Below are 15,220 nucleotides of genomic sequence, written 5' to 3' on the forward strand. Positions count from 1 at the left end.
ATAGATAGATAGATAGATAGAAAGACAGACAGACAGACAGACAGACAGACAGACAGACAGACATATATATGTATACAGCTAAACATTTCGGCTTCCACCCTCATCAGGAGGGTGGAAGCCAGGATACCCAGTTAACAGCACAGCTACTGATCAGGGCAGGAGCCGAAACATTTAGCTTAAAATATATTTTAATACTCTGTTGTTAGTCTTTCCATCTTTCATATATATATAAGGCAAGAGAGAGAGCACACATTATATACCAAAACATTAAATACCATAATTGCAAAGTATTATATTCCATTATGTATGCAGCTGTGTGCATGTTTCCCCAATGCTCTATACAAGGCTAGATTTTTGTACTGAGAACAGATTAATTAATACAATTCTGAGACAAAACACTGAAAGCCAGCCTGCCTTCCTCACTAGGTGGGGCTGCCACATGTCCTGGTGTGGGTTCAAAGGAATGAACAGAAAAGCAGTTATCATTTTCATTTTTATTTAATCCATTTATTCATTACCTTTCTAATCCACCCAATAACTAATGTTCTCTCGGCGGATTACAAACAGTTAAAAAACAAAAATGCCATAGAACGGTTAAGAATATAAAATACAATACAAATATTTAAAAGAATAAAATACAATATAATACAAAACAAGAAACAGCAAAGGAATCAATAAAATAGCCATAATAACCTAGGACTATAATAACCTTCCCCTTCATGGATCACTGCCTTGTTGTGGCGAAGGGGCTTGCGTAACTCAGTGAAGCCATAAGCTATGCCGTGCAGGGCCACCCAAGACGGACAGGTCATGGCAGAGAGTTCTGACAAAATGTGGTCCACTGGAGAAAGAAATGGCAACCCACTCCAGTATTCTTGCCAAGAAAACCCCATGGAATGTATCACAAGGCTAAAAGAGATGATGCCGGAAGATGAGCCCCTCAGGTCGGAAGGTGTCCAATATGCTACTGGGGAAGAGCAGAGGATATTTCCAAGTAGCGCCAGAAAGAGTGAAGCGGCTGGGCCAAACCCGAAAGGACACTCAGCTGTGGATGTGTCTGGTGGTGAAAAGAAAATCCGATGCTGTAAAGAACAATATTGTTTAGGAACCTGGAATGTCAGATCAATGAATCAAGGTAAGCTGGAGGTGGTCAAACATGAGATGGCAAGATTGAACATCGACATCTTGGGAATCAGCGAACTAAAATGGACAGGCATGGGCGAATTTAATTCAGGTGACCATCATATCTACTATTGTGGGCAAGAATCCCTTAGAAGAAATGGAGTAGCACTCATAGTCAACAAAAGGGTGGGAAAAGCAGTATTGGGGTACAATCTTAAAAATGATAGAATGATCTCAGTACGAATCCAAGGCAAACCAACATCACAGTAATTCAAGTCTATGCCCCAACCACTGAGGCCGAAGAAGCTGAGGTTGATCGGTTCTATGAAGACCTACAACACCTTCTAGACCTAACACCAAAAAAAGATGTCCTCTTCATCATAGGGGATTGGAATGCTAAAGTAGGAAGTCAAGAAATCACCGGGATAACAGGCAGGCATGGCCTTGGTGTACAAAATGAAGCAGGACAAAAGCTAATAGAGTTTTGCCAAGAGAACATGCTGATCATAGCAAACACTCTTTTCCAACAGCACGAGAGGCGACTCTACACATGGACGTCACCAGATGGTCAATATCGAAATCAGATTGATTATGTCCTTTGCAGCCAAAGATGGAGAAGCTCCATACAGTCAGTAAAAACAAGACCTGGAGCTGACTGTGGCTCAGATCATGAGCTGCTTCTTGCAAAATTTCGGATTAAATTGAAGAACGTCGGGAAAACCACTAAACCATTCAGGTATGACCTAAATCATATCCCTTATGAATACACAGTGGAGGTGAGGAATAGATTTCAGGGATTAGACCTGATAGACAGAGTGCCTGAGGAACTATGGACGGAGGTCCGTAACATTGTTCAGGAGGCAGCAACGAAATCCATCCCAAAGAAAAAGAAATGCAAGAAAGCAAAGTGGCTGTCTGATGAGGCTTTACAAGTAGCTCACGAAAGAAGGGAAGCGAAAAGCAAGGGAGAAAGGGGAAGATATACCCAACTGAATGCAGAGTTCCAGAGAATAGCAAGGAGAGACAAGAAGGCCTTCTTAAATGAACAATGCAAAGAAATGGAGGAAAACAACAGAATGGGAAAGACTAGAGATCTCTTCAAGAAAATTGGAGATCTCAAGGGAACGTTTTGTGCAAAGACGGGCATGATAAAGGACAAAGAAGGCAGGGACCTCACAGAAGCAGATGAGATTAAGAACAGGTGGCAAGAATACACAGAAGAACTATACAGGAAAGATCTGAATGTCCCTGATAGCCATGATAGTGCGGTCACTGAACTTGAGCCGGACATCCTAGAGAGTGAAGTCAAGTGGGCCTTAGGAAGCATTACTAACAACAAAGTTAGCGGAGATGACAGTCTTCCAGCTGAGCTATTTAAAATCCTAAAAGATGATGCCGTTAAAGTGCTGCATTCAATATGCCAACAAATCTGGAACACTCAACAGTGGCCACAAGACTGGAAAAGGTCAGTTTACATTCCAATTCCAAAGAAGGGCAACGCCAAAGAGTGTTCAAACTACCGCACCATTGCGCTCATTTCACATGCCAGCAAGGTGATGCTCAAAATCCTACAAGCTAGGCTTCAGCAGTATGCGAACCGAGAACTACCGGAAGTACAGGCTGGGTTTCGAAGAGGCAAAGGAACTAGAGATCAAATCGCCAACATTCGCTGCATCATGGAGAAAGCAAGAGAATTCCAGAAAAACGTCTATTTCTGCTTCATTGACTACGCTAAAGCCTTTGATTGTGTGGATCACAACAAACTGTGGCAAATTCTTAAAGTGATGGGAGTACCAGACCACCTTACCTGTCTCCTGAGAAACCTGTACGAGGGTCAAGAAGCAACAGTAAGAGCCAGACATGGAACAACCGATTGGTTCAAAATTGGGAAAGGAGTACGACATATTGTCACCCTGCTTATTTAACTTATATGCAGAGTACATCATGAGAAATGCCGGGTTGGATGAATCAGAGGTCGGAATTAAGATTGCTGGGAGAATTATCAACAACCTCCGATATGCAGACGATACCACCCTAATGGCAGAAAGCGAAGAGGATCTCAAGAGCCTCTTGTTGAGGGTGAAAGAGGAGAGTGCAAAAGCTGGTTTGAAACTCAACATTAAAAAAACTAAGATCATGGCATCTGGCCCCATCACTTCCTGGCATATAGAAGGGGAAGAAATGGAAGCAGTGACAGATTTTACTTTCTTGGGCTCCAAGATCACCGCAGACGGTGACTGTAGCCCTGAAATTAAAAGACGCTTGCTCCTTGGGAGGAAAGCTATGGCCAACCTAGACAGCATAGTAAGAAGCAGAGACATCACCTTGCCGACAAAGGTCCGTCTAATCAAAGCTATGGTTTTCCCAGTAGTAATGTATGGCTGTGAGAGCTGGACTGTAAGGAAGGCTGAGCGCCGAAGAATTGATGCTTTCGAACTGTGGTGCTGGAGAAGACTCTTACGAGTCCCCTGGACTGCAAGGAGGTCAAATCAGTCCATCCTAAAGGAAATCAACCCTGAGTGCTCATTGGAAGGACAGATAATGAAGCTGAAGCTCCAATATTTTGGCCACCTAATGCGAAGAGAAAACTCCCTGGAAAAGACCCTGATGCTGGGAAAGACTGAAGGCAAAAGGAGAAGGGGACGGCAGAGGATGAGATGGCTAGATAGCATCACGGATGCAATGAATATGAACTTGAGCACGCTCTGGGAGAGAGCGCAGGACAGGAAGGCCTGGCGTGCTATGGTCCATGGGGTCACGAAGAGTCGGACTCGACTGAACGACTGAACAACAACAACAACAACAATAATAACCTTATTTTCTTGCCAACAGAAATGTCCAGAAGTCAGTTGCGATTAAACCCCCCAGTATCTACGCATACGTTAGCATCAGAAACGTGCAAGCAGAATAAGAACCACTCCATCAGAAGCTTCTACCTGCTTATCATGAGCATCTTTTAAAAAATAAACAGGAACTTCCTTAAGTCGCCCCTTTTCCTCGCCATGTACCGTGACATGCTCACAGTGGTAGTAGCTAAAGGAGGCTTAATTCTGCAGGCCCTTAGCATGATATGGGTGACGGAGATCTTGAACAATTCAAGGGCAGCCTTGGGGGAGAAAAACTGGGAGAGACAGGTGAGTAGTGTTTGGCATGAAGCCATTGCTTTTTGTGTGTGTGTGTTTCCTAAGACAATAATGTGGTTTATCTGATATTTTTAGTCACTTGATTCATTATTACTTGAACATTTGGTGCTGGCATATATCCCAGGCACTCATTCTTCAACCCAGACCCAGCTGGCTGAAAACCATGGCGAAAACCATACTTCACAGACTGCTGTGATTTTCCTCCTAATATATGTCTCTCCTTGCAAGCAGCCCTGATGGCTCCAAGGGTTCATCTCTTCCTGCCATGTCATTTTTTCTCTACAGAATATTACGTGCCTGGAACTGGGGTCCGACCAGGCGGGGGGGGGATCACCTCCTGCCTAGCCCCCAGATCTTTCCTGGGCCATCGCAAAGCACAAAAATGTATAAAAGTCACCATCAGCTGTCACAACCGAACTTTCCAAGCACTTAAAAACTTAGGGCACAATCCTATGCATGTGTAGACAGAAAAAAGTGCTACAACTCCCAGCATTCCCCAGCTTGTAGGATTTTTTTCTAAGTGGGCATAGGATTGCACCCCAAAAGTATCTTATTAAAGCACCAGGAAGGAGATAGATAGAGAGATAGGCAGGCAGGCAGGCAGAGATATGCTAATAGTGACTAATACAGTATTAATAGAGAAAGGAAATATATTTATGTATTAAATTTATTAAATTTATTAATCGCCCATCTGGCTGGTCATATATATATATATATATGTATGTGTATATATATATATATATATATATATATATACACACATACATGCATACACACACACACACACTAATAGTGGATTGTTGTTGTTCAGTTGTTAAGTCGTGTCCAACTCTTCGTGACCCCATGGACCACAGCACGCCAGGCCTTCCTGTCCTCTGCTCTCTCCCGGAGTGTGCTCAAGTTCATATTCATTGCATCGGTGATGCTATCTAGCCATCTCATCCTCTGCCGTCCCCTTCTCCTTTTGCCTTCAATCTTTCCCAGCATCAGGGTCTTTTCCAGTGACTTTTCTCTTCGCATTAGGTGGCCAAAATGTTTGAGCTTCAGTTTCAGTATCTGTCCTTCCAATGAGCACTCAGGGTTGATTTCCTTTAGGATGGACTGATTTGACCTCCTTGCAGTCCAGGGGACTCGTAAGAGTCTTCTCCAGCACCACAGTTCGAAAGCATCGATTCTTCGACGCTCAGCCTTCCTTATAGTCCAGCTCTCACAGCCATACGTTGCTACTGGGAAAACCATAGCTTTGATTATACAGACCTTTGTCAGCAAGGTGATGTCTCTGCTTCTTACTATGCTGTCTAGGTTTGCCATAGCTTTCCTCCCAAGGAGCAAGCATCTTTTAATTTCATGGCTACAGTCACCGTCTGTAGTGATCTTGGAGCCCAAGGAAGTAAAATCTGTCACTGCTGCCATTTCTTCCCATTCTATATGCCAGGAAGTGATGGGGCCAGATGCCATGATTTGAGTTTTTTGAATGTTGAGTTTCAAACCAGCTTTTGCACTCTCCACTTTCACCCTCTACAAGAGGCTCTTTAGATCCTCTTCGCTTTCTGCCATTAGGGTGGTATCATCTGCATATCGGAGGTTGTTGATAATTCTCCCGGCAATCTTAATTCCGACCTGTGATTCATCCAACCCGGTGTTTCTCATGATGTACTTTGCATATAAGTTAAATAAGCAGGGCGACAATATGCAGCCTTGTCGTACTCCTTTCCCAATTTTGAACCAATCGGTTGTTCCATGTCCAGTTCTTTAATAGTGGATAATACACTATTAATACATTTGGAGAAACTCCCCCGTGTGTGTGTGTGTGTGTGTGTGTGTATAGAGGGGGGGGGGAGTTTCCAAATTATTAATAGTGTATTATCCAAGTATGGCCTGGCTAAATACGGTGGCCTTGTGTCCTGCTGTGAATACAGAGGAAGGACTGTCTTCTGTATGAAGGGAGAGGCTCAGGGGTCCTAAAGTTGCCCATCAACAGTTTTAGCAGCCACACAAGTCATGTGGGCACATAATTCCCCACAATGGTAAAATGTATTGTTTTTCTGTTTTTATTGTAGTACTTATTTCTAAATTGGCATCTATACATATAAATCAGCATACAGAAAATGTATGCAAATTTGTGATCCCTTTTGTCCTCCTTTTGGGTGATGCAGAAGTGGCCATCCTAGGGTTTTTCCATCCTAGAAAAAACTTCAAAACATGGGTGAAGAACATGGTTATAACACTGCAAGCTCCTTACACTGCAAGCTCCTTTGAAAACAATGCAGTGATTACTCGACGCCAACATGGATTTGTCAAGAACAAATCCTGCCAGACTAATCTGATCTCATATTTTGATCAGGGAACCTCCCTTGTGGACTGTGGGAATGCTGTGGACCTAATATACCTCGACTTCAGCAAAGCTTTCAACAAAGTGCCCCATGATATCCTGATGAGCAAACTAGCTCAAAGTGGGCTAGATGAAACAACGATCAGGTGGAGCCACAGTTGGCTACAGAATCCAACTCAAAGAGTGCTTATCAATGGGACCTTCTCAAACTGGGGAGAGGAAACAAGTGGGGTACCGCAGGGCTCAGTCCTGGGCCCAGTGCTCTTCAACATTTTCATGAATGACTTGGAGGAGGAGGTGCAGGGAATGCTGATCACATTTGCAGATGACACAAAATTGGGCAGGATTGCTAATACTTTGGAAGACAGAAACAAAATTCAAAGTGATCTTGATAGGCTGGAGCACTGGGCAGAAAACATCAGAATGACATTTAATAGTGATAAATGCCAAGTTCTGCACCTAGGAAAAAGAAGGATGCAGACAAGCTGAAAAGGGTTCAGAGGTGGGCAACGAGGATGATCAGGGGACTGGAAACAAAGTCCTATGAGGAGAGACTGAAAGAACTAGGGATGTTAGAGAATTCCGCCAGGGACTTCTAAAGAATCCGGCCCCTCAAAGTCTGTGGCAGAACAGATCACCCACCTCCGCCACCCCGTGAAGTTGCCCCGGAACGGATCCCACCTGCCAATGGCCAGTCCGGTCCATCCGCTGCCATCCTGCAGAAGAAAGATTTATGTAGCCTATCACGCCAAAGAGCAGGGACGCAAATGGCATCCGCTACGCCAGACGCCATTTGCGTCCCAGCGGCCGGAAGTCCGCCAGCAGCCGAAGCCAGCTGGCAGCTCCGCGGACTCGCCACGGAGCAGAGCCGGCCGGCGAGGATTCCAGGGGGGAAGGATGGATTGCCTCCCCCACACACAGACCCCCGCGGACTCCAGGTAAGGGAGCTTCATACATCCCTAGAAATAACTGGGCGTGTTTCGCCTTGAGAAGAGAAGACTGAGGGGAGATAGGATAGCACTTTTCAAGTACTTGAAAGGTTGTCACAGAGAGGAAGGCCGGGACCTCTTCTCCATCATCCCAGAGTGCAGGACACGGAATAACAGGCTCAAGTGACAGGAAGCCAGATTCCGGCTGAACATCAGGAAAAACCTCCTGACTGTTAGAGCAATATGGCTGTCAGGGATGTTTTTGAGTGCAGGGAGTGGGATAGTAGTTCAGATTCTGAAGGAGAAAGGCCAGACATGGGGAAGGTGTCTGGACTAGCCTGGGAAAACACTTCCCCCATGTCTGGCAGTTCTCCTTCAGAATCTGAACTGCTATCCCACTCCCTGCACTCAGAAACACCCTGACATCGACAATGGAACCGATGACCTAAGGAGGCGGTGGGCTCTCCCACGCTGGAGGCATTCAAGACGAGGCCGGACAGCCACCTATCAGGGATGCTTGGCTTGGATTCCTGCATTGAGCAGGGGGTTGCACTCGATGGTCTTATAGGCCCCTTCCAACCCTACTATTCTATGATTCTATGATTCTACACTACTTCTGCTATATTTGACCTGGAGAGCCCTCGATATACTTGTTGCAAAAAATAGACCATTTCCAGAAATGGAGGCCTGGGCATGTTCTCTCAGAACAAAGAGGGCTGCAGGGGGTCAGGTCTGTTGACAGCTCCTTTGCCTGAGCTTTTTGAAGCTCCTTTAAGCAAACCAAAGCTTCTGTTTCAATATTTTCACAGGACTGAAAATTGGCTAGATAGAAAGCTGTTAACTAGTGATGGGCTAACTTACGACAAAGCAATATGTCACTTAGTCTGAAAGTAATGAATTCAGTCATGGCATCTCGTGTGACAGTTCTCCTTTGAGATCTTTTTCTGTGTATACGGCTTTTTGCACATGGGCACTATCAAACAGCATCTTGGGAGCTGTAGTTTGAAATCGCGGAATGCGTCATGATGTCATGCATCACCACGTGATGTACTCTTTCCTGACGGGTTGCTCCCACATTGCTTTTCTAAGTAATGTTTATGTTCTGTCACTGATGGGTATATGGAGGAGATAGGGATGGATTGGTATACGGAGGTGTAAACAACCTGCATGGCTGTTTCTTTGAACATGATGGGTTTGTGGAAAGAGTCCCAGTGCCGTCCTTTCCCTGAAGTGTTAATGTGACATTGTCACATTTCCTCCTGAAAGAAAGAGGTTATTATGGGTGTTGTAGTCCTGCACATCGGGAGGACATGTTGGACTACAGGGTAGGGAAGGCTGTCCTATAGCCATGAGTTTCATATGTTAATTATATGTTACCTGAAGAAGTACTATCTTCTATAAATAAAAATATATTAAAAAAAAAGAAGTACTATCTTCTGCCAGTCCTAAATATATTGGATGACTCTGAGTCCTAGTGATAGGAGACACAGCATAATGTTTGTAAAATGCAGCTCTGGAACTCATAATCCTCATGGAACCCTTTCCACATCGACTTGTCTGCCAAGGAACCCAGGCCCTGATCCCCTCCTGCTAAAACCTTGTGCATTCCAGAGGACTGTCCGCCAGGATGCCCAGTACATCTGCATGGGCTTGCAGGCCTACTAGTCGTCACTGCTGCCCTGCATAAACTGAAAATGTGCCCTAAAACACACCCAGCATCTGGCAAGGGGAAGATCAGTAGGCAAGCCATCTTTCCAGAAAGCACATCCACCATGACTGATCTTCACCTTGAGGAAACCCCGAACTGTTCAGTGTGGAAATGATGCTCTTTGCAGAGTCATGTGGTCATTTGGTGGTGGGAGAAAAAGACACCTGTAAGGTGTTTCAGTGGTTTCGGGTGTTCCAGAATCTATTTGAGTTCTCACTGGTTTCCCCACCTGCTAGACCATAAGAGGCTCTCTCATGTAATGGATCCCTGGCTTAGAACACTGGCCAACAAAGATGGATCACTCTGCCCCACTTGCAAAGTCACACTTTCCCTCTCTGCACTGATTTAAAATGGCATCTTCTCAGTGCCTCCATAATGTGCAATATTAATTGCCCGGGACTGCATTTCCTATGCTCCTGCTTGGATGAGGTCCATTCAAACCAGATGGATAAAAAATGGTAAAAGGTACTTGACAGAGAATCTGTGCTGTTATAGCAGCTTCCCCTCTGTGTGCAGATGATACTGGAGCTGGCTGTGTCATATATGGATTGCTGTTCAACATCAGGTTATCATATTTTATTTGCTAATAGAAGAGTTGGCTTGCCTTGCAGATGTGGCCTTACATTCAGGTCCTGCGCAGCCTCTGACCCACTGAGCCAAATGAAGCTTATTAGCCATCTACTTTGGCCTGCTAGAGGTATTCATGTTATTTATTTATCTTAAAAACCCACATCCCAGGCTTTTCGTCAAAAAGAAACTCAATACTGCTTACAACAGTAAAATCTACATAGAATAAAACCACATCCTTAAAATACATTAAATAAACATTAAAAAACACCAAAATCATATAACCCAGGGGAGGGGAGGGACACAAAATCAACAAAAATAGCCATTTATAAAGCCCAGAAAGCCAAAGTGAAGGCACAGATAAAGGAAACAGTCTTAACATATTCATAATGAATATGTTAGACCTTCCAAACATGTTAGACCTTCTGAATATGTTAACATGTCAACATGAATATGTTAGACCTTCTGAAGACCTTCCGAAAAATGTTTTCGTCAAACATGTAAAACCATCAGCAGAGGCTGGTGGCTCTGTTGTCAGTGGGATGGTGAAACCGCTCTGGGTGTCAATCAGAACAAGTCAGAACTCTCTAGGAGTTATCCGAGGTGCAGTGGACTGCCTCTGCTAGTGAAAACCATGTAGTGCTGGGGCGGGCAAATCTCCGCCAGGAGGGCAATCCATCAGGTGGCTGCCACAACCCAAAGCGCCCCCCCCCCCCGCATTCTGGGCCTCTGACAGCTGAGGAATCCGAGGCTTCAGGTGATGAATGGCACACGTGGGGAGGCAGTCCTTCAGGCACACAGGTCCCGAGCAACCCACCCCGTCGTTGCAGTGCCAGATTTCCACGTCCAGCATGATGGCTCCCATGTGGTGCAGTTCTGCCTTTGATTCACATAAGATTTGACTTTAGGATGGTGAAAATCTGCTTCTTTTGAACTGAGTAATCCTCATTTCTCCTAGGTGTTGTTCCTCGTTTGCCTCAGGTGAACTGAGAGCATCTTCTCCCGACTGTAGGCTCTATTCAGCTTGAAATCTGGCTCTTCTGATTCTAAGGATATGAAAGGCCTTTGGGGCATGCCTGGAGTTGTCAGTTTTCTCTTCAGTGGAGCCAGATGATCTCAACAAAAGCTAACCAAGCGCATGTAAAATCTGTGTTCGCCTCCTTTCGTAATAAAGGGTTGTCAGGGCTGGTCTGGCCAGGGGGAGCTGCAGGTCAGGGGGTGGGCAACCCACAGCCACTGAGCGTGGCCTTCAGGGCCAAAAAGGTTGCCTGTAGCTGAACGTAGATTGGAAAGATGTATTCTCTAGCCAAGGTCCTTGAGGTCAAGAGCTGGGAGCTGCTTCAAGGCAGGCAAAAGGGACAGTTGACCGAGAAAGTGCAGGCTCCTTGCATTTGTATCAGGCCTATCCAATCCAGAGGCCTCATACTGCCTTCCAATCACAGGGATTGATTTGATACACACCTCGCCCCTTCCACAGCTGAAGAGGCCCCTGATGATCGAGCGCAGGCAGCCTTGGATATAAAGGTGACATTGTAAAGGCCTGGAACAGTGGAGCTGTTGTATGAGCGGAACACGCCCTTTGTTCGTTGTCTAGCCGGACAATGGATCATACTAGACACTGGTAAGATTCCTGGATCAAAAAGCACTTTATTGCATGGCCAGCAAGGCACTCTGTCAGCAAAGGGGCAGAGAGCCCTGAATGTTCGGTAGGGTGGGCTTTTATACAGCGAAATACGTCACAGGGAAGAACTCTAGCCATGCTCTAGTAGCCGCATTACTTGGAGGCATTCACACAGTCTGTTATCTGGAACAGGGGCCGAATGTTCCTTCCCTGGACAGGATGGACGCTTGCCAGCTACTGACACTCAGTTACTGCACAAAGTACAATGTTATCAGCTTGCGGCCTGGAGAGGAACCTATCCTCCCTTACAATTCCCAGGGAAACTGCTGACAGGCTGTAATTTGCTTCTCACAGACTACAGTGGCAACACACGGGTGGGCTAGCATACAAACATGGAGCAACTCTGGTTCACAATAAACACAAGCACAAGCATCTGTTGAACACCTTATGCAGATGTCAATGGCACTCTTATAACTGCGTTGCTACTCTGGGGTACACACAACACATTAGGGGTGAGGTTAAAGGATTCTTTCCACAATCCACCGTTTGATCCAAATAGTGCTCTTAGTACAATCTTGGATCATTAATAGAATTCTTTAAGTTTAAGGCAATGGACTGGAGAGCTGGACATTTCAATCAGGGGGGTTCATTTACAGGCATGGCTGCATCCTGGCCTGTAAGAAGTTGAGAGCCCTTATATAAAGGAGGAACAAGGTTTATACAACATTGCACAAAGCATGGAATAGCAATTATTAACACAAGAATAACAACAATTGCCATAACTACTTTTCTTATCCAAGCAGTAGAGGGAAGCCAAGAACTTAGCCAATCTCTAAAGGTATCCTTACCTAAGTGTGAAATATCTTTAGAGATTTTATTTATATTATTTAGGTGGTGCAGGATGTCAGGTTGGTTATCTGTTATTTGAGTACAACACTGATTCCCAATTAAAGCACACACACCTCCTTGCGAGGCTAAGAGGCAGTCTAGAGCTAGCCTATTTTGCAAGGCTACTAGACGTCCTTCGGCTAGTTCAGTGGAGAGGGGTCTGGCAATTGCAACACTTTCATTAATAAACTGAGTGAGGGATTCAGATAGTGCACAGATGTCGGCATAATTCTTTCAACCCCATATGTAGGTATGAGGCCACGACCAAACCCAGCCCAACTGCATTTGCTGTGTTGGCGCGGCCCTGGGGATGGTCTGTGACAATGCACATACCTGGCACAGCGCAAGCCCTGGGGCACATTGCCATGGAGCACACAAAGATGGTAGCACAAGTGTTGCTGTGTGCCCACATAACCACTAAAGACCCGCTGGCAAGCCCAAAGTGGAAATGGTGTCATTCTGTGTAAAGGGATAAAAGAGATTATGGGAAACAGTTGCCCAGCTGCTAACCACATCTGCCACAACTTCTGTAGAAAATTCGGTTTCTACAGTCCAGTTTATCCCATCAAACTGAAGTGGTATGTCGCAACTATGGTGTTCTATGTTAGCCTGGTTAGTGGGATGGTAGGTAACACAAAAGGGGGCAATAACGTCACCGCTTATGGACAGTCTGGTCTGACCATTTATGTCAAGAGATGTCAAGTTTAATTGTTGTGCTTGTGCCAACTGTGAAATGGTCACTGGGATACCCACTAGAGGGACTCCACTATGGCTATGAGTGGGGATGTGAGCACAGATGTAACAAGGGTGGCTGATCTTGGCAGCTACAACTCTCAATAAATGAAAATATGTGTTTGGACCCCAACTCCCAGGGATCGGCTCAGGCGTTGTGGTGGCTGCCAGTTTTTTTAAACACATCTGGATTACCTTTATCTACAGGTGGGGAAGTAGTCTCTGGGGGAGCCCATTTCTTATTTAATTCTTCTATGGCTTCCTGCACCCAGGAGTACACTGGTTTGGTGCAAATAACCCTACTTTTCTTTGTAATTAATAACACGGCTTTCTCCCCCACTACAGAAAATATACTGTGTTTGTGGTGACGATACTCATAACTTTGCAGTATGCACAAAGGAATAGGTTTTGCTGTAAAAGCAAGCCATTATACCTTACAGTTATTAACTGCAAGCGGCTGACCTCTGACTACAAGTGTTAGGGTACAGCAAAGAAAAATGCTCAAGACAAGTGCTGTAATTTCAGCTTGAGTCCACCTAGGTGCGTTGCCTGCCATGACACGGCACACTTTTCGTCTGCTTCTGGCACACCCTTGTCGCGGTCAGGTGGCTTAGCGTCATTCCCGCGACGTCCATTGCCACCTGCTTCGAGTCCCCCTGTTTCCTGGTCAGGGGAAGTGCGGCTTGATCCTGTGATGTCAGCTTCTTCTGGCCCTGACTCAGCAGGGCTGTCTGTTGTAGCTCCTCTGGCGATAGTGCAGTGGGAGTAATGGATCCAGGAATCTCGACCTGCTACTTTGGGAGCGGTGTGTGAGACTAGAAGAACTTGGTACAGGCCTTTCCACTGTTTCTTGATGCCGTCTGCTGTCCAGGCCCTCACATCTTGTCCTAGTCCGGGGAAGGTGGGGTGGGGGGGTTGGCTACCCCGTTGTCATCTGCTTCTCGTCCTAGTCCGAAGAAGGTGGAGGTTTTGGCTGCTTCGTTGTCATCTGGTGGAATGGCACGCTTGCATCAGGTATGATGGATCCAGGCTTCCTTTTCTTGGTGTCTTTTCACATAGACCTGATCTCTAGCTTCTAGGCTGTGGCGCTGCTCATGATTGGATGCTTCTTCAAGCTGTGAATGAAAGTTCTTAACACATTTCATTAATTTCTTACAATAGTCTATGGTCAATGAATGAGCGTAGGTAGGGTCCTCATATTCGGGAGGTGAGGAGAAAAATTTAATTGGCCTGCTGGTGATAATTTCGTATCAGAAGTGACGTTTTCTGTTTGGGGTGGCCCTCATAGACATCAGGGCTAATGGCAAAATAGTTACCTCATTAGAGTTCAATTCAGTACATAACCTTGACACATTTTGCTCTTCCGTATCCCATTCTCTACATTTTCCAAACCGAGGGCGGGGAGGTGATATGGGCAGTGAAAGTGTTGGGAAATGTTCATTACCCTGCACACCTGTTCCTAGTAGGAGTTACAAAGTTCAAAAATTTCTCAGTGACTGTGGTAGCATCTGCCCTCCTGCAAGGGGATGCCTTTACCCTCATCCAGAAAAAATAGGCACACAATTTCTAACACATATTCAAACCTACGACACTTGGACATTTGAATAAAATCCATTTGCAGATGTAAAAACAGACCCTCTGAGAGACCTCTACATCCCTGCACAACCCTTACAGGTGACGCAACAGAGACAGATGGCCTGACAGATGGCCTATCCTTCCTTGCCGGCATGCGAAAAGGAATGAAGCATGTCGGCCAAGAGAAAATGGAGTGACCTAGGCGCTACCAAGTGGCCACCTCGGGAGCGCCTTAGAGAGTCGGGGTGTAAAATACAACCTGCGCGACTCCACTTGGATTTTTTTTGTTTTTGTTTTGGGGACGAATCTTGGGCTATGCTGAGGTCCCAAAGATTAACAAGATATTTGTGCAGCAGCTTTTACAGCTGCATTAGCATGGGGATTTGAGTGGGACACAACATCTCACTCATATGTATGAGCTTCACATTAAATAATAGCAATGGGAAATGGCAGGAGAACTGCTTTTTAACAAATCTGAAATATATTTCTATTTTCAGTGGGGGTTCTTGCAGAAGTCATGAACTCTCTCTTTTCTTATAATTGACCAAAATAATGAACTACTCTAAAAGCATATCGTGAATCAGTGAACAGTTTTTTGACTTT

At 45.3% G+C, this 15,220-nt stretch overlaps 1 long non-coding RNA gene across 4 annotated transcripts in view; it reads right to left on the minus strand.

Annotated features, from left to right (window-relative positions):
- LOC146356821 (uncharacterized) overlaps positions 1–15,220 on the minus strand; it is a 102,194-nt gene that overhangs the window by 37,747 nt on the left and 49,227 nt on the right. Inside the window, exon 3 of one of the 4 annotated variants that reach the window (XR_014787682.1) lies at positions 7,922–14,157. The exons of the other annotated variants lie outside the window; for them this stretch is intronic. This is a non-coding gene — a long non-coding RNA (uncharacterized LOC146356821). Of the gene's footprint in view, positions 1–7,921; positions 14,158–15,220 lie in introns of those variants that run through there. 4 annotated transcript variants of the gene reach the window in all.

This window comes from Heloderma suspectum, chromosome 1, assembly GCF_057233095.1.
Source record: "Heloderma suspectum isolate Gila_16-S chromosome 1, 16-S_ref, whole genome shotgun sequence".
NCBI lineage: Eukaryota > Metazoa > Chordata > Lepidosauria > Squamata > Helodermatidae > Heloderma > Heloderma suspectum.